Raw genomic sequence first — 27,052 nt, forward strand, 5'->3', positions numbered from 1 at the left:
TGCTCTAAACTTGGTTGAATGAAGAATGTCAAAGGAGATTGTTGAGGTTTTAATATTATACTTTTGCTGTGTGACAGAACGATCTTTTGGAGAAGGCTCAACTCGCTGATAACTCTGCACCTGTGCACAAGGTAAGTGTTCGCCGAATGTACGGATAGCAACTCACTTGACAGCAAACTCTTATAAGCACAATGCAGAGACAAGTTCACTTCTTCGGTTGTAGTAGTCGTGGACTACATATTTAACTGACATTCTAACATACAATTGACACAGACCACAAGCCCGACGCACAGTGCAGGCTTTCAGGTCACTTCACCAAATGTGTTTATTACCTGACAGCAAAGAAACAAAGTTCCACCACCCCCCCCCCCCAACTCGTGTAAGCTCTATAGACTGTTGGGGCAAGTGCTGTTAGTAAACATCTATTACAACTATTACGGTGGTGCACTCGAATGGTGGTGCGGTAATCAGGACCATGACGGGCTGCTTTGACCTAATGGCACAGACACGCATACACACGGTAGACTCGTGAAACATTCAAGGCAATGCTTATCAGCTGAGTTTGCAGTAAGGGACTCTAGTACTAGTGAACCTACCAGGACACAAACACACACACGCTTACTACACAGCACACTTTGGTCGTAGCTCTACTTGGACTTCATGAATGCGGTTAGGTGCGTGACCTGGAACCAGTTTAATAAAATACTTTCATCAATTGACCCTTCAGTCATATTTTTGTAAATTAGAAATCAATGAAAAATGCAGTTTAAAATGTTTTATGGAATTGGCCATTAGCTTCTGGAATATGGGCACCGTTTCATGTTCTCGCGGAAGTGATGGCCAAAAATTACCCTCTAGGGTAATCCTCTGAGAGCTCCCTGCTATTTAGGCCCTTCCACAAGCAGTCTCTCAGTGGGTGTTTGTGGGTGTACCACTGTGTCTCTGTAGAAATGTCCATGTCTGTATGCTTGCCTGCATGTTCACGTGTGCCTCTCTGTGTGCATCTGTGTGACAAAAACAGGCAAATCCATTAGATGAAGTCGTCTTCCCAGTGGCAGGGATGAGCTGCACACCACAAGGTTTTACTTCACTTTATTCAGCATCATTCACCACATGAATTACTGCCACACTCCTCTATAACAAACACACATCCACATCTATCTAGAGCCAATCCCTAAATGGCTTTACAAATCCGTTAACAGCACACATACAAGAGGCCCAAATCGAGTCTCTTTGTTAAGGGTAACATTATGTGCTCGGTTTATTTGTGATTGTAATTACGTTTGTTGCACACGTGTATATGTGCATGAATGACCATGTGTGTCTTTGGGCATGTGTGTGTGCAGAAGTCTTGGACAAATTCAAAGACAGAATGACAGTGCAGGAACGTCGAGAAATATTGAAAATCAATGAAGTTTATTATTTCAAGATTCGTTCTGAACGAAATGGCCCTTCCAATAATGGCTACGATGACATCAACGACCACTACATTCCGGTAAGACTCTCCAATATGGGCCATGCTCATTGCAACTAAATCATGCATTCCACTATAAAGCACAACATCCCTTACACGCACGTGTATACCTAATATGTTGCTCATGATTTTCTATGTGAAGAACACTTAAATGTTAAGCGACTCAATGTCCTGGTTTTGGACATTTTCAGAAAGGCTCTCCTGGTGCCACAAAGCAACTACAATTTTTTTTTTGAATTTGTATCGATGAAAATGTTCTGGCCTAATGCTCAACTCTTGATACGACCAAAAGGTGGGGCTACCTGAGTAGTGGGTGGGATTGGCATAGCCTATGAGTATAGTATGCAGGGCATACAGAGTGAGGCCACTAACTGTGTGGGTGGAATCCGGGAATTGAATGAACATGGCTATGTAAAAGTGAACGAGGCTGAAGGAGAAAGGGCCTGAAATTTGGCATCTGTGATTTTGGTTTTAAATCTAGATTTAACAGTGCATCGCTCCAGTGGCTTCCTAATATCGGAAGGAAGAGCATTCCAGACAGCAGCAGAAGTGCATCTCGAAGCGCGCGATGTAGTGACTATCTTTGTCATCCAGCTCTGAGAAAAAAGCTTCAAAAATACAGATAAAGGACATTCTATAACCCACACTTTGCATAGAATGATTTAGTGGTTTCCAGCGTGAGGCAAAGATGTATTTGGCAGAGACATCAGAGAGAGCTCAGACATGTGCATGAGTGTGTGAATGTCAAACCAGTGACTGATAAATGAGAACTTGAATGAGCCGTGTGTTTAGACTGAGTAATGTTTGAGCACTCAGAGAGGGCCCTGGTTGAGTACTGAACACTTGTGTAATCTTGTTCCAGATCACGGATGAACACTTGGTGTACCGCTTCCAAGTACTGAATGTGATTGGGAAGGGGTCCTTTGGGCAGGTACTCCGATGCCTGGACCACAAGACGAAAAAAGAAGTGGCCATCAAGATGCTAGCGAACACTTCTACGTAAGTTTGAACAACGACATGGACCACATTTTAAAAAGATCTGAATTCGTGAAGAGAACCATAGCTTGTAAGAATTTGTGTTAATTTACACATTTCAGAGGAAGTCTAAACAGTAATAATTTTAAAGTTGATTTTGTTTAACCTCGTGAGAACTGAAGATACCATGATGAGTCTCATTTGCAAGAGTGACTTGGAGCATTAATCTGCCAGTAGGGGACACAATACAAATTGAGGGATTTGTGGTGTAGGTTTCGATATTGGCAAACATTGTACCCAGTTACAAGCACACAGTGGCATACTCTTGCAAATTACGTCAGGTGATCTTTAGCATCCATCGAAGCAGACAGCATGCATTATGGTTATACACCCGCAGTATTAATAAGAGCGGCCACTTGAATCGAACCTTGAACCTCTGCAACGAGTGGCGAACGTGCTGCTGCCGGGTCATGTATCCATCTCTATCAGAAGCTGTTGTTTCTGTATGAGTTTATAATTTCATAAATGTCATCAAACACCATCAAAATAATGTTTGATTTGTCATGAAGAGGCAATATGTAATTTGTATGGTGCCTGCCACGTGAACGTGGCGATCAAACCACTGACCAACAGCGTGGGTGAGTGCTGCCCTTTTGCTCATTATATTCTATTCTTCTATATGGCAACATGTTCAGGCACTAAATACCAATGCCAAGGTCTGCTAGCCACAAGAGGTCTTCATGAGAGATTTTTGTTTTACTTTTGCAATTCCACATTAAAGCAGCAAAGACTACATTGGTTGACAATATCGTCCACAGTTTGGGTTGGAGCAGCAGGACACTTTCTACCTTACTCGCTTAACCATAGCTCAAAAACTACAGTGATCATAATCCAGTGGTGCACAATTTTCACCTCACTGAGATGGGATGCGGTAACTCCTTCGAGTAACGACCATTGACAACTTCCCAACCAATTGGTGCAGCTTCCCCAGTTGGCGCTGATTACGTCGACCGGGCAGGGACGATGTCGACGTTGACCGGGATTAAGCGCTCATAGCCATGATTCTGGAGCTCTGTTGACTGAGCCATCCCATGTGTGTGATAATGCCTAAAAATATGCAAGACTTAAAGAGTGGGGTGAGACTTATCGATGCATTCCCTCCACAGCAACAACATTCAGAAATGCAGAATGGAGGCGCATATCATGAATGCGTTGCAGTCCAAGGACACAGAAAATAACTGCATTATTAGATTTCTCGGACACCTTCTGTTCAGACATCATCCCGCCTTCATTATGGAGCTCATCACGTAAGTAAATATCACATATGTGCGCCAACATCGTGTTTATCTCAAGCAAGTTTTTAAAACGTGCAGATAACATTCGCTGAATTTCGGATATTTTTTGTTTTGTTTGAGCAGGTGAGAACTTAAGAGACCAGGATGCATTATTCTTTGGTTCTTTCGGTAAAGTCACGTGACTTTACCGAAATAACCAAAGAATAATTCCTGTAGTCACGAAAGCTCCAAAATTAAGATTAGACCAGGATGCGTCTCATTTGCAACAGTGACCTGGGGTATTAGATTGCCAGTAGGGGGGGGGCGATGATTCCTAAGTTGTACAACGGCAATTAGAGTAATTTTTTGGGTAATTTTCGAATTTGACATCGGCTGTGAGACAGACACGGTGCGTGCTATTATTAGAGCTGCATTAATCAGGGAGGCTGCTGGATTCGAACCATGAACCTCGACGAAAGGCGGGGATCCTACTGCCATTAGGCCATGTCACCACCCATCGGAATGTCTCAGCCGTTTTATTTTAAGGCTTTATTGGTAGTTTTTAAAAGATGAAATGGACATGGGTGCCTCCTTAACCTGGCACGTAACTGTTTATGATGCAACGATACTCTCCCACCTTAATTAGAGTGGTACCACCATTTTACATTGTACAGCACATTAAAACATAGCACTTCATAATAATTACAAATACAGTAAACAATGTTTCTCGTTAATTTTGGAGCTTTCGTGACTGCAGGAATTACTCTTGGTTCTTTCGGTAAAGTCACGTATAAAGATAAAATAATAAATTAAATAATACCTGATGATGATTGCTTGTGTTGCAATCGAAACGTCGTATGCTATTATTTAATTTATTATTTTATATTTATACGTGACTTTACCGAAAGAACCAAGAGTAATGTTTCTCGTTATCTGTAAACAACATTGCTACCTACCGCAATGTCCTGTCTCACCCATTACCTTCATCATGAAACCAGATGCAACAGCAAATTCTCATAATGAGCCCTATGAACGAAACTCCCTACCGTGGGCGTCGAGGTGTGATACCCTGGCTTGTCAGGAGAGGGCAGTAGAACACAAATGTCGACTCTACCTGTTCCACCTGTATGGGACAGAGTATTGTCCCCCTCGAAAGTGTGGGGTTTGTCTGGGGGCTCCGGTTCCTTCCAACATGTAAACGCTCAAAATGTTGTAATAGGTTTTTACCCTTTCAACTGGTACAAAACTGACACCTTTATACAAGGCATCATGTTTGCAATAACCACAACACAAGCAGTCAAAATGCAAACAAAAAGAAACAACTCTGATGATGATAATGATATGCACTGTCCTTGAAGTTGATTGGTCCACACCCGAGACAGCTTTTCTTAGAGCCTAGTCTCCATTGGTGTTGGACCAGATGACGCCAAAAGGCGTACAACTCAAAAACAGCGCACTATCAGAGTATTGAGAGCTCGGAGTAAGCATTTACACTATGAGACATCTTTACCAGTGGCGAAATATAGTAATAGATTTTTACCCTTTCAACTGGTACAAAACTGACACCTTTATACAAGGCATCATGTTTGCAATAACCACAACACAAGCAGTCAAAATGCAAACAGACTGCTTGTGTTGTAGTTATTGCAAACATGATGCCTTGTATAAAGGTGTCAGTTTTGTACCAGTTGAAAGGGTAAAAACGTATTACTATATTTTGCCACTGGTAAAGGAGATGTCTCATAGGTTCAAAATGTTGTTGATAATACCTTGATATATACAAGACCGCAGAGCCTAGGCATCTGTTGGCGCCTCCTCATCACTTGGTTGACTTCCTGTTTGTGTTCTTGGTTCTTTCGGTAAAGTCACGTCGAAGGGAAATAATAAAATAATAAAGATTAAACGTAATAAAATAACATTCTCACGACGTTTCGGCCACAACGCAAGCAGACGTCCTCAGGTGAAGAACAGGGCTGTCAGAAAGACAGCGTCCGAATCTTTCCGACAGCCCTGTTCTTCACCTGAGGACAGCTGCTTGGGTTGTGGCCGAAACGTCGTGAGAATTGTATTTTATTATGTTTTATTTTTATTATTTTATTATTTCCCTTCTACGTGACTTTACCGAAAGAACCAAGAAGATGAATCCCTGCAGTCACGAAAGTTTTAAATCGAAATTTTCTGTTTGTGGTTCCTCGTACCTCTGAGTAATTTTCTCTTTATATTACTGTGAGTGATTACTGTGCATGTTATAAGTTGATATTATTATATTTCTCAAACCCAATATGCAGGTCATGTTTCATCATCATTCCCCTGGGAGAAATTTTAATTTGGTTTTACATGATAAAAATCCTAAACTATTGTAAAACACAAGTCCCCGAGTTCATGAAGCGAGCCTAAGCATTGACCAAGAAGTGGCAGGGAAATAACCATTGACGGTATCTTGTCTTGCAGCACCGACCTATTTGATCAATTCCAGGCCAACTCCACGATCTTTGCGCCGTCAACAATCAGGCTCTATGCAAGATCCCTGTTGACAGCCCTGGCAAAACTTAAGAAGGAGGCCATCATTTATGGCGACCTGAAGCCGGTAAGTAAATACAATAGCATACTGCGTCATTCATGGATTTGTGTTGCCTTGAGGCAACTGTGACGAAAGATGCCTCTCCCGTCACTCTAAAATTAAAAACCATACACCCTGCACCTTATACCGCATTGAACAACACGAATGTTTTTGTTTTCATAAATGTATAAAAATAATCGACACTCGTTTCAATCTTGGACATTGTCTATCTCTTCTTGCTCTCGAGCTCACTCTGCAGTTTATTTGAAGAGATTCTAATTTACATTCGTCACAATGACAACAGCTACAATTGGCCCAAAGTTAGACACATTTCTTACACGAGTAAAGGAGAGAACCACCTTAAACTGAATATGTAAAATGCAGTCTTAACTGGATGTCTAAACGGTAGGAGCTGCATGCCATGAACACATTTGAACGTTAACCACTATTGCCCTTTGTTATTTTTTTTCTAGGAAAACACCATGGTCAAAGACCATGCAACCGGCAACATCAGGATAATTGATTTTGGCGTGAGTGTCATGATGACGAAGCCAAGTGAGTGGCTTTACTTGTGTTTCCGTGCGGGGGTGTGTCTCTGTGTGTCTTTGTGAATCTTCGTGGATATACGAGTGGAGAGTGCTAGTGCAGCGGTTAGCGCAGTGCGCTACGCACCTGGCCGCCCTCAGTTCGATTCCCGCTCATGGCCGACACAAGTGACGATTATCTGAACCGGTGCTGGGTCCCCCCTAGGTCGACTCAGCCCCAACTTAGCACCTAGTGCGGTGTGTAGTAAACATCGCCACTAGGGAGACAAAAGCAGCCGGGCGTAGTGCTGGCCACCCCACCCCCTCGTGTGCCGTGCCGGCCTTCATAGGTGCTCGTGAACAGCACTTGCCCCAACAGTCTGCTAAGGCTACACGGGGGATCTTTGTCTTATATGTGTGTTGGCACAGCAGGGGGCATAGTTGGTGCATCTGCCACTCATTTCGGTCCCGTGACCTGTCGGTGAACCTTCGACACTTCAAGTGGCCTCAAAGTGCACCTGGCCTGGCACAGGCGCCGTGGTGACGTCACCGCCACTTAGTGGCAAATGGCGACTGTTATTCTTATGTGTGTGCGTGTGGAAACGTGGCATGGTGAGCAGCACTGCAGTGCACTACAATCTCAGTGACTCAGTTTAATCCTCAGCCACAGAGGCCTTAATAGGTCATATAGGCCTTAATAGGTGCTTGCAAACAACTTTACCCAAAATTCAAACCATCTCTTGGAGTGCCACTCACGCTTTTCCAGTTTTGACCCAGTTGTAGAAAGATACACATTCAATTGCTGTATAGAATTATAAAGGTTAACATCCTATAACATGTTTTTTAAAATCCGCGTGCACTAAAAAATCTAAGCAAATAACGTGCATGATCTCCTCGCTCAATCAGTGCTATTCCTCTGTGTGTGGTGTGCAGTTTTCGGATTTTTCGGAACGTTCGAGTACATGGCTCCAGAGATATTACTGGGCCTCGAACTCACCTGCGCAGTGGACATGTGGTCTCTGGGCTGCATAATTGCCGAGCTCGCTTCTGGGGAGTCACTTTTCACAGCAACAGGAAATCCAATTGACGAAATGATCACGGTACCTGAAATATGGCAAAATATAATCTCATTATTTATGATTTTGAAGCCTATGGCTTAGTTTTAGTTGAGCCGGCTCACACTGCTAATGCTGAGTGATGATCCATTAGTCGCTAACAACGATATAGGAGACTGCCCTGGACTGCAATACACGGTTCAAGTAATCTGTGGAGCAATCATACTTTTGGCCTCATTCCATGGGAACAAATGTTGCTCTGCTGCCAGTATGTACATAGAGAATAGACATATCTTTAATGTGATCAGACACTAGTTGGACACGTATGATGTGATTTGGCCTTGGTCATAATAACTCAGAGTGACAGACTTTTACCCTTTCCATTCTTCGGGTTCATTGTTCGTCCCGAAGGTTCCTGAAGTCACCTTCAAAGGGCAATATTTGTTAATTAAGTACCCAATACAAATTAAATCTATTTGGCAGTGGTGTAAAAAGATGTGCAGTTCTTGGGAATAAACGTTTCAGTTTTATAGACCTTTATACATTTGAGGAAGTCTACTGTATGTATGTTTACGATACACACAGTCCAATGACCTAACCCATGTATATTAATTTCACTATGACCTGTGCACAGATTCTTGGTCTCCCACCCAGTCCTATGATTGATGCTGCGACCAGAATGCACATTTCCACGGGTGAGTGGGAGGGCAGGTTGCTACTTCTGTTGTCACAATTATTCAGGCAAGCATTGTCGTAATGTACTTTGTTCTTCTTCTTGGTTCTTTTGGTAAATCACGTAGAAGGGAAATAATAAAATAATAAAAATAAAACATAATAAATAATTCTCACGACGTTTCGGCCACAACGCAAGCAGCCGTCATCAGGTGAAGACCAGGTCTGTCTTCCCAACAATACAAATTACAGACCTGGTCTTCACCTGAGGACGGCTGCTTGCGTTGTGGCCGAAACGTCGTGAGAATCATTTTATAATGTTTTATTTTTATTATTTTATTATTTCCATTCTACGTGACCTTACCGAAAGAACCAAGAAGATGAATCCCTGCAGTCACGAAAGCTTTAAATCGAAATGTACTTTGTTCTTATTCCTCGGAACTCGTTTCACTCATTTTCTCTCCAACACAGACAAGAATGGGTGCCACAGGGTGGACGGCAGGAAGGTCTTTCCAAACACCTCCTCTATTGAGAAAAAGCTTTGGAATACGAACAGAGAGATAATCGATTTCGTCGAAGGATGCCTTGAGTAAGATATAACTGCACTGTCTACATATTATCTTAATTCATAATTATTTTCGTGTTCACCATCAGCACTTTCATAAAAGAGTACACACTACTACGAGTGATGTATGTTTTACTGACAGGAAGTGGCTTTGTGTCATAACAGGGCAATATTTCTGGCCTTGTGCCTTCTTACATTCGTTAGCACAATGAATGTAAATAATTGCATGTGCCACACCTAGAAGAAATGTAGACGGTAACTGAACCCTGACGATTCCCCGTTTATATCTTGGCAGGTGGGATCCCGTTCGCCGGCTCACGCCTGAAGAGGCTTTGAGCTACACGTGGATTCAGGATGGCACCGAGGTCGAAAGCCACGCTAGTCACAATGAACCGGATGCAGTGGACGCATCGATTAAAATGGACGAGATCGTGGAGGTGGATCGTGTGAGCCAATGCGAAAAGGGAAGGACGAATGATTCTGGGTTAGATCTCGAGGAAGATTTCGTGTCATCCAAGAGCCGATTGTGAGTCTCCACGTGCATCTTGAAGAATATTTGTGTCGGTTAAGTTCTCATGAAGTGACTTTGATGTTTTTCCCTGCTCCAATGAGCTTAGAGAAAACAATAATTTCGCTCTGCATTCAGATCTCATTAAGAGGTTGCTCCTTCTCCTCTGCCGTCTGGAACTGTCCTTCCCCAGCCATCTTCATTGTCGACTTCATGCTCTTGTTCAACTCTAGGCTCCAGATCTTCCTCTTCTCCTCTGCCTATGACTCTAGAAAATAATCAGAATATGTATTTATACTGGAGGAATTCGATAAGCTATGAAGCTCTTTTTCACGGATGTCCAGTATAATGTCCAGCAGTACTGGACATAATTCTTACATTGGTCTTCATTTATAGATTGGCCCCTGCTATGGGAATGGGGAATTCCCACCACTCTGCTTGATCGTTTGGGGTAGCGATAGGGGTAGGGGCAGTGATGTACTTGACATCTGTGAGAAGGAGCTTTATAGGTCATAATATTCCCACAGTCTAAATCAATATTCTGATTCTGAATATATTCTGATAGGGGTAGTCCTGGTTGTGGCCGTGGGGCAGGGCAGGGAGTAGTCGTAGGATAGATAATGGAATTGTATTGCAGTAGGAAAGTTTCAGCACAAATAATGAAAGACAGACAGAGGCATAACAGTGGCACTTACAACTCTCTTTCAGCTCGAACGCCAGTTCCCATACTACCCTGGAATACCAGCACAGCAGCACGAACGGCAGTTCCCACACTGTCATGGAACACCAGCGTAGCAGATCGAACGGCAGTTTCCACACTGTCATGGAACACCAGCGCAGCAGATGGAACGGCAGTTCCCACACTGCCCTGGTGGAACACCAGCGCAGCAGATGGAACGGCAGTTCCCACACTGCCCTGGTGGAACACCAGCGCAGCCATCAAGCGACAAGTGAAGCTGTCGCCAACACCGGAACGAAGGCATCGAGGGGGCCTGGGCGGAGATTTGCACGAGTGCGGCAGCGACTCCGGACATTTCTTAGATTTGTCCGGAAGCATTGCTGCTGCAATGCGGAAGAGTAAAGGCCCCCATCATTGGCGCAGCCCACCACTCCAGTACAGTGGAGGTAAGGGTTGGTGGATCACTCCGTTTCCCGTGGACGCCGTATTCTGGCTTGCCAGGAGAAGGCAGTACAACAAAAATGTGGACTCCACCTCTTCCGTCTGTATGGGATTGAGTGTTTCCGCCTCGCATGTGTAGGGTTTTTTTCTTTCCGGATCCCCAGTTTCCTCCAACATTTAAAGCCACTCATTATTTGGCCGATAACACCTTAACGTATCGAGCTTGAGGATTACATTAAAAAATAGCTCAGCTCTTATTTTGAGCTTGTTAACAGAAGCTCAGCTCTTGCGTAATACATTTAAATCTTTCAGCTAAAGTGCAATCAACAAGATAAATGTTCAATTTCAGAAACAAACCAAAGATCTATATTGTAAAGGAAAAGGATTATTTTTTCTAGGAGTTCAGTTTTATTGTAAGCTATTTATTTCATAACAATCGGAATGTCTAATTAACATAGCTTAAAAATACATGATCATCCTGAGGAAATGTATGTTAACATTCCGTCACCCCAAAACATATTTTCTACCAATTTTACATGGAGAAGATAAATCCAAATTTGTGTTGCACTGCATCCAGCTGGCTGCTTCTCTCGTCCGTGTTCCACTCGCTTGTCGCACTGTGTCATGCAGCACCTTGAGACACGACTTGGAGACCTGCTGTGTGTCTTGAGTGCTCTGTCTCTTGATGACCCATGCTTCCCCTGGGTTTGTGCCCGGAACAGGTGACGCCACCGGGGGATGTCCACACCTGGAATGGAAGAGACGGGGACCCGACCCCAGACCTCAAGACATGGCCATCCTGCAACCTCTCACCACACCATCTGCACACACCCCACACACACACACACCACCCACACACACACACACCACCCCATCCACACACACACACACACACCACCCACACACATCACACAACCCACACACACCCCATCCATCTACACACATCACGCACCCACCCACCCACGCACACGCCACCCACCCAGACACACGCCACCCACCCACCACACACACACACACCCCACGCATACACACACCCAATGCATGCACACACCCCACCCACACACCACCCACCCACATACACACATCACGCACCCACCACCCATGCACACTAACCACCCACCCATCACCGACCAATAACACCCCCCCTCCTTTCTCTTGACTCACTGTTACTGAAATAGCTAAGGATGTTTTTAACTCGTATATAATAACTGTATATATATTAGTTTAGTTTCACCGTGTATTGAATTTCGAGGAAGACCGTCACAATGACAGTATTAATGCGGAAGATTTAAATGTGCAATATGTCTTGCTTTCATGAAAGTTTGCAAACAAGCCTCGTGTTCAATATTTTGTAAATACAATTTTTTCAGTATTTTGTAAATATATATTTTTCATTTGTAGTAATGTTTTTTGGCATTTATGGTTTTGTTGGAACGTTTATGAAGATTGTTTTACTTGCTTGCACCACACACACACATACACCCCACGCATATACACACCATTCACATAACAAGCACACCCCACACACACACCATGCTTGCACTCCACGCACACGCCACACACACCACGCACACATACACCCCACACATACTCACACTGCACACCCTATGCACACATCCCACACAAACACTCCATGCACACACCACACAGACACCCTACAAACAGACACACACCCCATGCACACACCACACACCCCACGCACACATACACCCACACACACCCCATGCACACACCACACACACACCCCACGCACACATACACACACCACGCACACATACACACACCACGCACACACCCCATGCACAGACACAACATGCATTCACCCCATGCACAAACCCCGACTAGCGCTTAGGTCAACTCGAACACACAAACCGAACCTCTCCACCTGCGTTTTCATCCCGGCAACCTAGCGAGTGACCTGGCCATGGGTTTCCCATGTGAGAGAGAATTGGCAAAGTTCGGTGTGAGATGGAGACTCCCGGACCCTGTGGTAAAACATGGGTGAGTTTGACGCGAGACCACCTCCAGGATAATCCGGGTAGCATATGATGGTGCACCCAGATACACGAGCACTCATGGGCTGTAACTTGGAAAGGGCAGGTCGTGTTGGAATGCAATAAAACAGTTTTCCTGAGACAGACGGTGCGAGTGGGAGAATGGCGAGTGTGGCCTGGGTGCATCATCAACACATCGCGCATCTAAAATTATCCCTGATTATGACAATAGAAACCGCTGTAAGTGTATCAAAGTGTGGCATTGACATTGTGTGCATGTTGAGTAGTGTGGAGGGGGTAGGCTCGAGAATAAGCGTGGCAGGCAGAGGCCATGCGCTTGATGAATTTCCCTGGCATTAAGTGGCCAGCACGGCTAGTGGCGAAACTCTTCAACCTCACTCCCGCTGGTCCCCATCACGGATCGTGTGGTAAACAAGAGGTAGAGGGAGTCGGGGAGCACGTGTACGTGGGCTTACAGCAAGTGGTGTGGTGGACCGTAATGGGCGAAGGCCATTTTCCAATTCGCCTTTAACGCAACGAAAACATTCAGCATCTGCACATGCTCGGAGTTCATCACTCTATCTTCTCGGCAGACAATATCTCAGCCGCATTCCATTCAGTAGATGAAACTCATTTGTACTCCTTAAAGTGATTGGCCAGATTTTAATTATCTGATGGACACTTACAAATATCGTCCTGAAATAGTTGTCATATCATCAGCACCTGTCCAATCATCAGCACACTCTGAAAGTGACCTTCTCTGGCAACACTGTGAAACAACAACCCCACTCCAACCTATCTCGGTGTGAAGCTGAACCGTACGCTAACCTTCCGCAACTACATGAAAAAGGTAGCCGCCAAAACCAAAACAAGGGTCAACTTGGTCCACAAACTGGCAAGCACAAGCTGGGGAGCATCAGCACCAGTGCTATGGACACCAATGATGGCCCTTGCGTATTCTATAGCCGAGTGCCGTGAACCAGTATGGACCAGAAGTAGTCACTCTCAACTTGTTAATGTCCAATGGAACATTGCAATGCAGTGTACCACTGGAACCTTCAAGTCGACCCCAACACCCTGGCTTCCCGTGCTGTCACATCTCTCCCCAATCCATCGCAACTCTGCAACCCTCCGGGAAATCCTGCGAATTGAGCAAAACAGCCGCCTTCCCATTCATCAGGACCTCAATAACGTCCCTCACCAACGTCCCTCACCATTGCATTACGTCATGCAAGCCATTTTGGTCCTATCTCGGCCTCGCTGTGCGCTGCGTTGCACCGCTAGTCGAGTAGATAACCTTGCGTTCAATAAACCCTCGGAGCCAGGATGAACGTCCAACTCCAATCGTCATTTATTGATTGTAACAAGGTAAAACTGGTGAGAAAACACAGATACAGCATCTGTTATAATCCGGAAACACCAACACAATGAACACCACAGCATCAGAACATTGTCTTAGATAACAATAGATCCTGGACGGACCAGGCCCCTAAATTACCACTGAACAACTAGACAAAAGCACAAGCCGGTGCGTTGCATACAGGCACATCGCGTATTCATCCCACTGCACCCCAAATGTACAGCATTACACATAACACTAAACTGTGGATGAGATACTTCGTCATCTTTACTCTCAGGATCGCAACATAGGCACAATTCTGACTCGACCTACTAAATCACAAGTAACATCCACAATAAGGAAAGTCGCAGGCTTCGTTACTAACTAGGCCTCGTATTTACTACAACAACTTAACGGCACCATAAAGGCATTTACATCACTATAACGGTCATTCCAACATTACAACAGCATTGCCAATATTATAGGAATATAAACAACTTACAGACAATGCTTCTTAAGCTCCCACAATGGACAAGTGCGGCTGTGGTCTCACTGAGATGCGATGCGTGCCGCCATCTTGACTTATCTATGTAATGGCCGACGCCCGCGTGTAACATTGGAAATCTAAAATCGTAACTTCCTGGTCACGTGACCAAAATTAGCATAAAAAAACAGGAACTTCCTGTGAACATATGCTCCACATCTGCCGTGAGGCAAGACAGGTCCAATTCCTTGAACCTTTAGCAATGCGAATTCAACCCCGATTAAGCTTGGAAAACTGAAGGGAGTTCAACAGAACTCACAAACACCATGTGAAAAATCCAAAGCAGATAAATAATTTTGATCTTCCACGAAGCTCATGGTCCACCTTAAAATGCATCCGCACAAACCATGGGAGATGCGGATACCTGATGCACAAATGGAAAATTAAAATCTCCAGTGTGCGACTGTGGTCATCCAGAACAGACCATACAACATATAACGATGCAATGCCCGATTCACAAATACGAAGGATACATCACAGCGATACATATTCTAAGTTAAGATTGCTCATCTGGAAACATTCTTAAAATAAATCTTTCATCACGGCCTTGTGTATACTGTCGTCTTCAACTTTTATGCATTCAGTCTATCTGGCCTCTTTATCTGGTATGGAAAACAACCATTATCCAAAACCTTGCCTATTATATATTTTACTTTTAGGATCGTGTCATTGACGAATGTGTCGCCTTTTTGTGAAGAAGAGTTGCTGTCAAATTACCCACGTACGTGATAAGATTATTTTTCGTACTCCATGTTGAAATTTGTGAGCATTGAACTGACTTTTTGGCTGATCGACATTTCAGATGTCCCCATTGTTTTTAACAGTAGAACATTTTTAAGCGTTCTCGGGTTGTGCCACTCCGCGTTGTTCAACACGATGTCCGACGTTTCGCTCTACATGCCGGGAAATTCCCACTAACACGTGCTATGGCGAACAACACGCGGCACAACCCAAAAGTGCACGAATTGAAGAATATTCACAGCATGTGGCGTGAAATGGCACAAATGTGAAAACCTACGACGGCCTCGAAAAGATTTCCCGACAGCACCACTAAATATTTTCCTCCACGTGCAAAAGTTGGTGGAAGCGCAGGCCGGTGGAGCGCATGAAGGTCTGGCCACACATGTCGCAGCCATATGGCTTCTCGCCCGTGTGCGTGCGCTCGTTTGCCCTCAGGTCGGCGGGCTGTGGGATCCCGCATCCGCAATCGCTGCAGCAGTGCAGTCTATCACCGTTGTGTATCTGCTGGTGCTGCTGGGGACTGAAATTTTGCGAGAAGCACTACAGCGGTAGGGCTTTTCGCCTCTATGCTTGCGCAGGTGGATATTCAGGTGGCAGTGCTAGCGGAACCTGTGGCCGTACACCTTTCAGCAGAACGGCTTCTCTGCGTTATGCACAATCACGGACCCAGGACAGCACACACCAATGTATCACCATAACACACTTTGAAACGGTTTACATGGTAACATCATTCACAAATGTCATACTGCACTCGTGGAAATTCCACATTATCTTGGCGGGTGCTACTCTTTGGTTATTTCGGTAAAGTCACGTATCAAGAAAAAATAATAAATTAAATACTAGCATACGACGTTTCGATTGCAACACAAGCAATCATTATCAGGTATAAATGAAATAGAAACACAAATCTAGTATACTTAGAAATGTAATGTAATACAACATAGAGTCGGATAACATAACAGTCAACACACTACCTGGTTTATTATGTTCTTCCTGAGAATGCTAAATTTGAGAGAGAGAGATAAAACACAGAACCAGAAACATATAGACAGACATATAAGCAGACAAATATCACAGAGATACATAGAGAGAGACAAACATAGGCACACAGAGAAACCACGGCTCTGTGTCGAGGCCTTAAATAGAGAGAGAGGGCAGGGGCGGAGAGAGAGGGAGGGGTTAGAGAAATTAGCATGTCAATGAGTGGCACGGTGAGTGGCACGGTGCAAAAGCTTGAAAAAATTAGGAGACAGGGAGAGAGACACGCTGAATTAAATAACCTAGAAAAATTGTGATGCCGCCGCCACGAAGCCGTTCAGCAGGCGCCCCATCTACGACCTCGCCACCACCAAACGACGGAGCCAACCCCGTGTCCCCCTCACCTCATCTCACATAAACACACCCGCACGCATTCCCCCCCCCCCCCCCCCCATAGAGCTCCGAGGGGAGGTCACCTGGCCGACCGGTTTTTATCCGAGAAGCCCTTATCGGGATTAACTTTCACGGTTTTCGGCGACCAGGGAATTGGACGACCTCCCCCGACGCTACTTCGCACCACGGCGCTGCGACTGGCCTTAAGATTGTATGGTCGCGGCGAGGGGCATTCAGCCGCCGCGGTTGAAACGCATCCCCCACACACACCCCCACGTGTCGACGAGACAGGCAGAGGAGGGAAGGGGCGGCATAGTTTAGCGTGTCAGAGCGGGCTCGAGTGCGTAGGTGCCATTGTTGGGGAAATTAAAGGGTAAAGCTGGAATTGCAAATAATCAAAGAGGCGACTCGGGCGCATAGTGCGCAATTGATGGGGCAAATGGTGGAGACATGCGGAGGCTCCGCGCTTAACTTCCACAGCAGGCCTTTGTGATGGACGCCGCCGCATAATTTGCATAACCAAGGCACCCTGCATAAGAAAGCGATTGATTAGAATATGCCACACACATGGCAGGGGAGGGAGCGAAGAGTACGTGGGAAGGGGGGGGAGGCCTGAGTCCGGGAATTAGGATAAAAGGGAGCGTAGCAAGGTAGAGAGATCTCACTTCAAGAGGCCCGCGTTCAGGACGGCTCCCAGCTCTGCCCTCCGGACGTCCGCGTGACGTGTCCAGACGAGCATAGAGGTAAAGCCACAGGATGCCGAATACGTCGAACCGTGAGTAGCAAGGTGAAAGGGTATCGTAAGCCGATAAATAGGGAATAGGTCCAGGGGTAGTAGGATAGGCCAGCCTCGTCGATACGTACTGATTTAACAACAAGTCCCAGGTAGCAGACAATAAATCATTAATAGCTGATCGTGGCCTCGTGTGATCTCGTTGAGAGGTGTGTCGTGTGTGGAGCTGTGTGTGGGTGTGGAGAGGGTGTCGCATGTGGAGCCGTGTGTAGGTTACAGGTGCGCGATTAGGAAAGGGAGGTATCGTGGTAGCGTGAAGGGGGGCATAATACTACTCGGTAACTAACCATGCCTACTACGCGGACCCGCGGTGGAGGGGAATCCTCGAGCGACGGCTCCCACACCATGGGTGAGGAACCCAGCAGCGGTTCGCCTAGCAGCGGGGGGGGCGAGTAATGATGTTAGCCCGGCCGTTAGCATTATCGAGGGAAGGATCTCGGGGGCCAGCGACCCCCACAAAATTTCGAAATGTAATGCAACACAGAGAGTCAGTCAACACACAACGCATAGCCTGGTTGATTACGTTTTTCAAAGATTGCTAAGTTAGAAGTTAAGTGTGAAATTTTAAAGAGAGACAAGACACACACGAAGAACAGACAAAAGCAGAGAGGGAGAGGGACAACAGCCGAGACACACAGAGAGAGCAGAACATAAGATCGACAAAACGAGTGGAGACAGAGAAAGTACACTATATCTTTTATCGTCTATTATACTGTCTATTATACTGTAATTTTTTTCCTTTAAGGCAACGGTGTTGTTATTGATTAATCTTCTTGGTTCTTTCGGTAAAGTCACGTAGAAGAGAAGTAATAAAATAATAAAAATAAAACATAATAAAATAATTCTCACGACGTTTCGGCCACAACGCAAGCAGCCGTCCTCAGGTGAAACCAGGTCTGTCGAGGCGACAGCGTCTGAATGAAACAGCAGACGTGCTTGGAGCATATATATAAGCTGGGTTGGAAGGGGGGGGGGAAAGGGACGCCTTGACAAAAAAATTGCATATCAAGAGGAATTTAGCATATTTAAGGGAAATGCAGGTATGTGATTAGTACTACTTATGCCCGTGCATTATGCAGGATTAGCAGCATCCAAGGGAGGGGATATGGGAAATGCAGGTATGTGATTAGTACTACTTATGCCCGCGCATTATGCAGGATTAGCAGCATCAAAGGGAGGGGATATGGGAAATTCAGGTATATGATCAGCGCGACTTTGCCCGTGCATTATGCAGGATTAGCAGCATCACAGGGAGGGGATAGGGGGTAGCATTAATATAGGGAAGAAGTGTTAATAGTATGTAGCTGCAGTAACTAAAACCACCACGTAAACAACTAAAGCATAAACTACATAGTATCATCATTATACCAAATATACTCTACAATAAGCTGAGCCACTAACAGTAAGTAATACATTACAATTCTACGTCATAAAAAATATAATATGCTTCCACCTAAACTTTATTCTCTTACATCACACGAGTCTACACCGTACTATATACTGCCATAGACAAACCCAACATTAAATTAAATACTGTATTGCTATAAACCACCCTATACCTTATCCATTGCAATATTACACTATCTATTATTCTACCCACCCTAATGTATATCACACTGCTGTATATTCACTATACAATTACGATACTATATATTACTTTGTACATTGTATTAAGCATATACATTTTTATACTATTTGTTATTATACATTGTACCGTTGACCGTCGTGTGAAAGATACTAAGAGGAAGAAACAAAATAAGTCAATGCAGCGGAGCAAAGAATCCATTCCCTGCGGAGAATACAATGCCAGTGAGTGGAACGCGGTCTGAAAGTCACCGTAAACGTGAACACAATCAGTTAAGATCCGAAATGGTTTATTACGTCCTTCCAATGATTGCTAAGCCAGAATCCATCTTCTCGGTTGAAATTGTCTCCGTGTTTGTATATGTGGATCGCCTCATGAACGAATCTCTCATGGTAGCCAGATGGCTTGCAGAGAACCTCTGTCTTGGAGAAGTCAATATCATGTGAGCCCACTGAATTGTAACAGTGATCTGCCACGGCTGAGGTGTTTGTCCTACCGTGTTTCAAGTCTGCTTTATGTTCACGGATGCGGTCCGAGACATGTCGTTTGGTTTCTCCAATGTAACTGCTACCACAGAGGAAACTTAATTTGTAGACGCCAAGGTACTGTATGTCTGGAACCACAACTTTTACAGACGGGACCAGATCACGGATTTTATGTACTGTGTTGAATCGGACCTGGATCTTGTGTTTTATCAGGATTTTGGAGATCTTTTTTGTGACCCCAGCAATGTAGGGTAAGGTGATGGTCTTGAAAGGCTCCTCAACGGGATCCTTCTTGATGGTTGGAGTGATGGCTTTGCGGATTGTGTAGTCGGAGTAACCATTAGCCTTAAAATTATAGCGATTAGACAGTATTATTGTAGCGCGGGGTGGGGGGGGCGTAACGGCCCCAGTACCCACCCTCAGCCGGGTGGGCAATCTAGGCGAGGCCGGAGGCTCTGCACGGTACTAGGCCTCGACACGCAACTCTGTCAGGCGACGACTTTGTGGTATAAACTCGATATACCCAGCGTTGCCCGGGGGAAAAATACATATTGCTTAAGCCTCCTAAGTATATAAGATGGCTATTATTCCCCATACATGTTGCTTTTGTGACCAGAACTTTATATAAAGGAAAGAATTACACAAATGCACACGTTTTCTCCTAGCAAAATAGCTCCATTTGTAAATATCACTGTCCGTGTCAAAAAAAATTAAGTTTGAGGGGAATTTTCTCCCATTTGTAACTTTTGAGATGTCAGCGTATAGAAAATAACACTTACTACCCAGAGACTAACACATGTGTAGTTTTTGGTAGTGAGGGTGAATGGTTGTTGTGAGGGTGAGTGGTGAGGGTGAGCAGTGAGGGTGAGCAGTGAGGGTGAGTGGTGATTGGTGAGGGTGTGATTGGTTAGGATGAGTAGTGAGTGGTCAGGGTGAGTGGTGAGGGTGAGTGGTGAGCGGTGAGGGCGAGTGTTGAAGGTGAGTGGTGAGTAGTGATGGTGAGTGGTGAGCATGACTGGTGAGTGGTGAGGGAGAGTGGTGAGGGAGAGTGGTGAGGGTGAATGGTGAGGGTGAGTGGTGAGGGTGAGTGGCAAGTGGTGAGGGTGAGTGGTGATTGGTGAGGGTGTGATTGGTGAGGATGAGTGGTGAGTAGTGAGGGTGAGTGGGGAGGGTGAGTGGCGGTTGTGAGTGGTGATTAGTGAGGGGTGAGGGTGAGGTTGAGTGGTGAGGGGAGGTTGAGTGGTGAGGGTGAGTGGTGAGCGGTGAGGGTGAGTGGTGAGCGGTGAGGGTGAGTGTTGAGGGTGAGTGGTGAGTAGTGATGGCGAGTGGTGAGCATGACTGGTGAGTGGTGAGGGAGAGTGGTGAGGGTGAATGGTGAGGGTGAGTGGTGAGGGTGAGTGGCAAGTGGTGAGGGTGAGTGGTGATTGGTGAGGGTGTGATTGGTGAGGATGAGTGGTGAGTAGTGAGGGTGAGTGGGGAGGGTGAGTGGCGGTTGTGAGTGGTGATTAGTGAGGGGTGAGGGTGAGGTTGAGTGGTGAGGGTGAGTGGTGAGCGGTGAGGGTGAGCAGTGAGGGTGAGTGGTAATTGGTGAGGGTGTGATTGGTGAGGATGAGTGGTGAGTGGTGAGGTGAGTAGTGAGGGTGAGTGGTGAGGGTGAGTGGTTGTTGTGAGGGTGAGTGGTGAGTGGTGAGAGTGAGTGGTGAGGGTGAGTGGTGAGCGTGAGTGGTGAGGGTGAGTGGTGATTGTTGAGGGTGTGATTGGTGAAGATGAGTGGTGAGTAGTGAGGGTGAGTGGTGAGGGTGAGTGGTGAGGGTGAGTGTTGAGTGGTGAGGGTGAGTGGCGGTTATGAGTGGTGATTAGTGAGGGGTGAGTGGTGAGGGTGAGCGTGAGTGGTGAGTGGTGAGGGTGAGCAGTGCGGGTGAGTGGTGATTGGTGAGGGTGTGATTGGTGAGGATGAGTGGTGAGTAGTCAGGGTGAGTGGTGAGCGGTGAGGGTGAGTGGTTGTTGTGAGGGTGAGTGGGGAGGGTGATTGGTGAGGGTGAGTGGCGGTTGTGAGTGGTGATGGGTGAGTGGTGAGGGGTGAGTGGTGAGCGTGAGTGGTGAGGGTGAGTGGTGAGGGTGAGTGCTGAGTGCTGAGTGGTGAGGGTGAGTGGTGAGAGAGTGGTTAGTTTTGAGGGTGAGTGGTGAGGTTGAGTGGTGAGGGTTAGTGGAGAGTGGTGAGTGGTGATTGGTCAGTGGTGATTGGTGAGGATGAATGGTGAGTAGTGAGGGTGAGGTTGTGTGGTGATGGTGAGTGGTGGTTGTGACGGTGAGTGGTGAGGGTGAGTGGTGAGGCTGAATGGTGAGGGTGAATGGTGAGGGAGAGTGGTGAGGGAGAGTGGTGAGGGTTAGTGGTGAGGGTTAGTGGTGAGGGTGAGTGGTGAGGGAGATTGGTGAGGGAGATTGGTGAGGGAGATTGGTGAGTGGTGAGTTGTGAGGGTAAATGGTGAATAGTGAGTGGGAGTGGTGAGTGGTGAGGATGAGTGGTAAGGGTGAGTTGTGAGTGGTGAATGGTGAGGGTGAATGATGAGTACAGTCAATATGCACTGCTGTCATCATACCAGGTACCACCACCACAATATGTACTCCTCTCATCATAGCAGATACCACCACAGCAGTATGCACTGCTGTAATCATAGCAGGTACCAACACAGTCAGTATGCACTGCTGTAATCATAGCAGGTACCAACACAGCAGTATGCACTGCTGTAATCATAGCAGGTACCAACACAGCAGTATGCACTGCTGTAATCATAGCAGGTACGACCTCAGTCGGTATACACTGCTGTAGTGATAGTAGATACTGCTATCGAGTTGGTAGATACCGCTATAGTAAATACTAGAACAGTCAGTATATACCACTACAGTCAGTCAATACTGCTACAGTCAGTATATACTACTATACAGTCAGTACATACTGCTACGGTGAGTAGCTACTAGAGTCAGTAGATACTATTATAGAGTGAGTAGATACTGCTATAGATTTTGTAGTTACTACTATAGTCAGTGGATACAACTATAGAGTCAGCAGATACTATACAGTTAGTCGTTACGAGTATATAGTCGGTAGATACTACTGTAGGCCCAGTAAATACTACTATGGTCAGTAGTTATTACAATCACTAAATACTACTACACAGTCAGTAGCTACTACTGGCTCAGTAGATACTACGGTACAGTCAGTAGATACTACTACAGAGTCAATAGATACCACTTCCTCTGTTGTATGTAAGGTGTTGTTAGTATATATACCTACGAGGGGTAAAGATATTTTTTGAGGGGGGGGGGGGGAGACCACAATTTTCGGAAACATTTTGACATCAACTATTTACCCCACACTTTCTACAACTTTTTGGACTTGTGAAAGCCTTTTATATATTTGTTGGTGGAGAAATGTACAAGCAGCCCACCGGGCTTTGACAATACCTTAGTATCTGTGTATATATATGTAAGATTTTTAAGAAATATACTTTTCACCCGGGCAAAGCCGGGTACTTCTGCTAGTACAGTATATAATTTAATGTTGGGTTTGTCTATGGCAGTATATAGTACGGTGTAGACTCGTGTGATTTAAGAGAATAAAGTTTAGGTGGAAGCATATTATATTTTTTACGACGTAGAATTGTAATGTATTACTTACTGTTAGTGGCTCAGCTTATTGTAAAGTATATTTGGTATAATGATGATACTATGTAGTTTATGCTTTAGATGTTTACGTGGTGGTTTTAGTTACTGCAGCTATATACTATTAACACTTCTTCCCTTTATTAATGCTACCCCATCCCCTCCCTATGATGCTGCTAATCCTGCATAATGCACGGACACAATTAGTACTAATCACATACCTGCATTTCCCATATCCTCTCCCTTTGATGCTGCTAATCCTGCATAATGCACGGGCATAAGTAGTACTAATCACATACCTGCATTTCCCATATCCTCTCCCTTTGATGCTGCTAATCCTGCATAATGCACGGGCATAAGTAGTACTAATCACATACCTGCATTTCCCATATCCCCTCCCTTGGATGCTGCTAATCCTGCATAATGCACGGACATAAGTAGTACTAATCACATACCTGCATTTCCCATAAATATGCTAAATTCCTATTGATATGCAAATTTTTTTGTCAAGGCGTCCCTTTCCCCCCCCTTCCAACGCAGCTTATATATATGCTCCAAGCACATGTGCTGTTTCATTCAGACGCTATCGCCTCGACAGACCTGGTTTCACCTGAGGACGGCTGCTTGCGTTGTGGCCGAAACGTCGTGAGAATTATTTTATTATGTTTTATTTATATTATTTTATTACTTCCCTTCTACGTGACTTTACCGAAAGAACCAAGAAGATGAATCCTTGCAGTCACGAAAGCTTTAAATCGAAATTTATTGATTAATGTTTAGAGTTTTTGTTTGTTTGTTAATTGTGCTTGTGCACCACTGCCAACGCAGCAGCATTACTACATAACATAGCTGTCAACCCATAAGGGTTACCCCTGTTATTCTTTTACAGGGAAAGTTAGTTTTCAGGTTCATACGGCATACAGCCGTTTCAATACATGCAAACATTCTTTGTCTATTTGTTTGTGTTTCTCTCTTATGAGAGGATGAACGTTGAGATCGAAAAGTGGCACGGGGTGACCAACAAGATCTGTAATAAGGTAGGGCACTGATAAGGGGTTGGCATGTATGAAATATTATATTTTTAAATCCTTTATATTAAGTTCACTTGCTTGCGCGCTTACGACCGTGCAAATCTTTCGGTCGTTTTTTAACCCACTTACCGTGATCCAATCGAGCTGACATTTTGCACACAGACTCGTTGTGCGTGACAATTTATTTTCGTGAAAAAATTTTTCCAAAATTTTCCACTTTTTAGGAAAAAAAAATTTCACTAACACAATCATATATTTTTCCTAAACACAGAAAATTATTCAAGAAAACAACAAAAATGTTAAATATAAACAAAAACTGAAAACCTTATAATCCTTATATACGACTTTCCTTATATTTACTTCAAAATACCAATGTGATAAAAAATGAAACTCTTACTCAAGAAAAACAGAAATGAATACTAAAATAAAACCGATGCCACGCATATAAAGGATTTATAGTGAAAAACTTTGTTTTTACGGGTTAATTTTTTATTTCGCTGCAAAGGGGCCCTTGCAGTGCCATAAGTAACTGAGTGTAGCCGGTGTGAGCTCACCTGTGATGAATGACACGTGTGTGTGTGTTATGAATAATTGTACACTCTGCTGGTTGCTACGGGTAGTCAGATGTGTTTAAATTTGTATTATTATGGGACCATTATTTGCAAGTATCAAAGTATTAAAAATAAGAATCGGGTGTTATACATTTCTGTCAATAAAACAGGAGTTGTGTTAAGATGTTCAAAACACCTTTTGCAAGGAATCGAGTTTGCATTAACCACACACAGTACTTGTTAACATGGAAACAAACATTATACCTGTCAACTCATACAATTTGCCCGTATTATTGTACCGAGTTTTCAGGTCCATACGGCGTATATCCGTTTAAATGAAGGCAAAACATTTTTATCAAACGGCCAAATAAAAAAAAAGTTGTTTAACCTTTCAATTTTCTGTGTTCATTGTTTGACATGTACTACATGAGTTTGTGCATCCATATATCAAGCAAGCAGCATCAGCATGCAAGATCACAGACCGTAAGCATGATAAGTAGCAACATTAACACCAATGATACAAATTTATACATAAACGTTTTCGTTTAGTAACGTAATTTTTTTGTCTATTTGTGATGGAACTTTGTAGGGTGAATTTTGAGACGTTTAAGGGCACGGAGTGATCAATAATAAGATAGGTTCTCTATGAGATCTCTTTTACCAGTGGCAAAATATAATAGTAGGTTTTTACCCTTTTAACTGGTACAAAACTGACACCTTTATTCAAGGCATCATTGCAAACATGATGCCTTGAATAAAGGTATCAGTTTTGTACCAGTTAAAAGGGTAAAAACCTACTATTATATTTTTCCACTGGTAAAAGAGATCTCATAGTGTAAATGCTTACCCCGAGCTCTCAATACTCTGATACTGTATTGCACTGTGTTTGAGTTGTACGCCTTCTGGTGTCATCTGGTCCAACACCAATGGGGACTAGGCTCTAAAATCTACGTGACTTTTCCGAAAGAACCAATAATATGAATCCCTGCAGTCACAAATGCTTTAAACCGAAATTGTTGCGTTTTAGCAAATAGCCCCAGTCACACAGTTCCACTCGATATTCAGCTCGGGTTGGACCGAACATTCGGGTCAGACGGCCACTTGAGAGGGTCGCACGCATCTTCAATGGAGCCTCCATCAAGGCATTGTTGCATTTCCCGATGGGCCAGAGCAGCAACTGATGCCACCCAAAGGTGACGAAACCTTTTAACGTAGCGGCCGTCACGTAATTCACTTTCATCGACCATATCGAGATGAGCACTGCAGTCAGGATCACGGCAGATGTTCTGTGTGAGTGGAGTGGTGGTGCTGTAATTTTAAATATTTTTCATTATTTTAACCACGTAAGTCCCACTGAGCTTCATAGCGCTTTTATAAGAAGCGACCTGGCCACAGATGATAGCTCAACAAAGTGGCTTCTCGCGTGGACATTTAGAGCACCAAATATTCTCAACACGTCGACTCTAAATGTGGATGGGAACACCGCAGCACCGGGAGAGAAATCCACGCGACCACGTGGAGAGAGACACCGCAGACTCCACATCTAGAGCAGCAGCAGCAGCAGCAGGCGTCGGGGTCGAACCCACGACCTCCTGCACACCGGGCGAGGTAGTTAACATCTCCTAGCCACCGTGGCGACCCGAAGCCTTCATCCAGCAGTGGACTGCCAACACGGCATGGGGCATCACTGCGGGTCTACAAAGGTACCTGGTTGGAGGATGTGGAGCTGAGTGGACTTGCCGATGAGCGCTACCGGCGGTGTCAAGATCGGCCTCTGTGGAGGAGGAGGCTCGTGAGGGACGCTCACAACAACGAGCGGAGAGGCGGGCGGCTAAAACGCGGCGAGTTGGCACAGCTGGTGGCGTCTGCAGCCATCTCGAGTCGGTCAACCCCATGGCACCTGCAGGGTTCTGCCCCGTGACCTCCTGTCAGCGAGCCTTCGACACTTCGCGTGGCCTAAGAGTGCACCTAGCCTGGCACCAACGCCGCGGAGACGTCTGCTGCTGCTGTTGTTGCTGATGCCGCTTGTGTGGACTGTCCTACTGTACGTTGACTTCGATGATTTTCCGTGGGGGAGGTGGGACCAGCGATGGACGAGTCCAAGTTGGTGTCTGACAGGGGGGCGCGGGAGCTGTTGTATATGTTGGGTTAAGAAAATTTGTTATGTTGTATGCGTGCGTGGGTGAAATTATTATGTTGTACCTGTGTGTTATGAATATTCAGTGAAA

The 27,052-nt window shown here is 45.0% G+C and overlaps 1 protein-coding gene across 2 annotated transcripts in view; it reads right to left on the reverse strand.

The window, feature by feature from the left end:
* The window catches only part of LOC133340821 (zinc finger protein 180-like), a 41,816-nt gene extending 15,000 nt beyond the window's left edge, over positions 1-26,816 (reverse strand). For both annotated transcript variants that reach the window (XM_061549244.1, XM_061549243.1), the window contains exon 1: positions 26,532-26,816. The gene's annotated coding sequence lies outside the window, so the exon portion shown is untranslated. The remainder of the gene's footprint in view (positions 1-26,531) is intronic.
* Positions 26,817-27,052: the final 236 nt, after the last annotated feature.

This window comes from Lethenteron reissneri, chromosome 10 (genome assembly GCF_015708825.2).
Source record: "Lethenteron reissneri isolate LAM-NWPU_2019-01 chromosome 10, ASM1570882v1, whole genome shotgun sequence".
NCBI lineage: Eukaryota > Metazoa > Chordata > Hyperoartia > Petromyzontiformes > Petromyzontidae > Lethenteron > Lethenteron reissneri.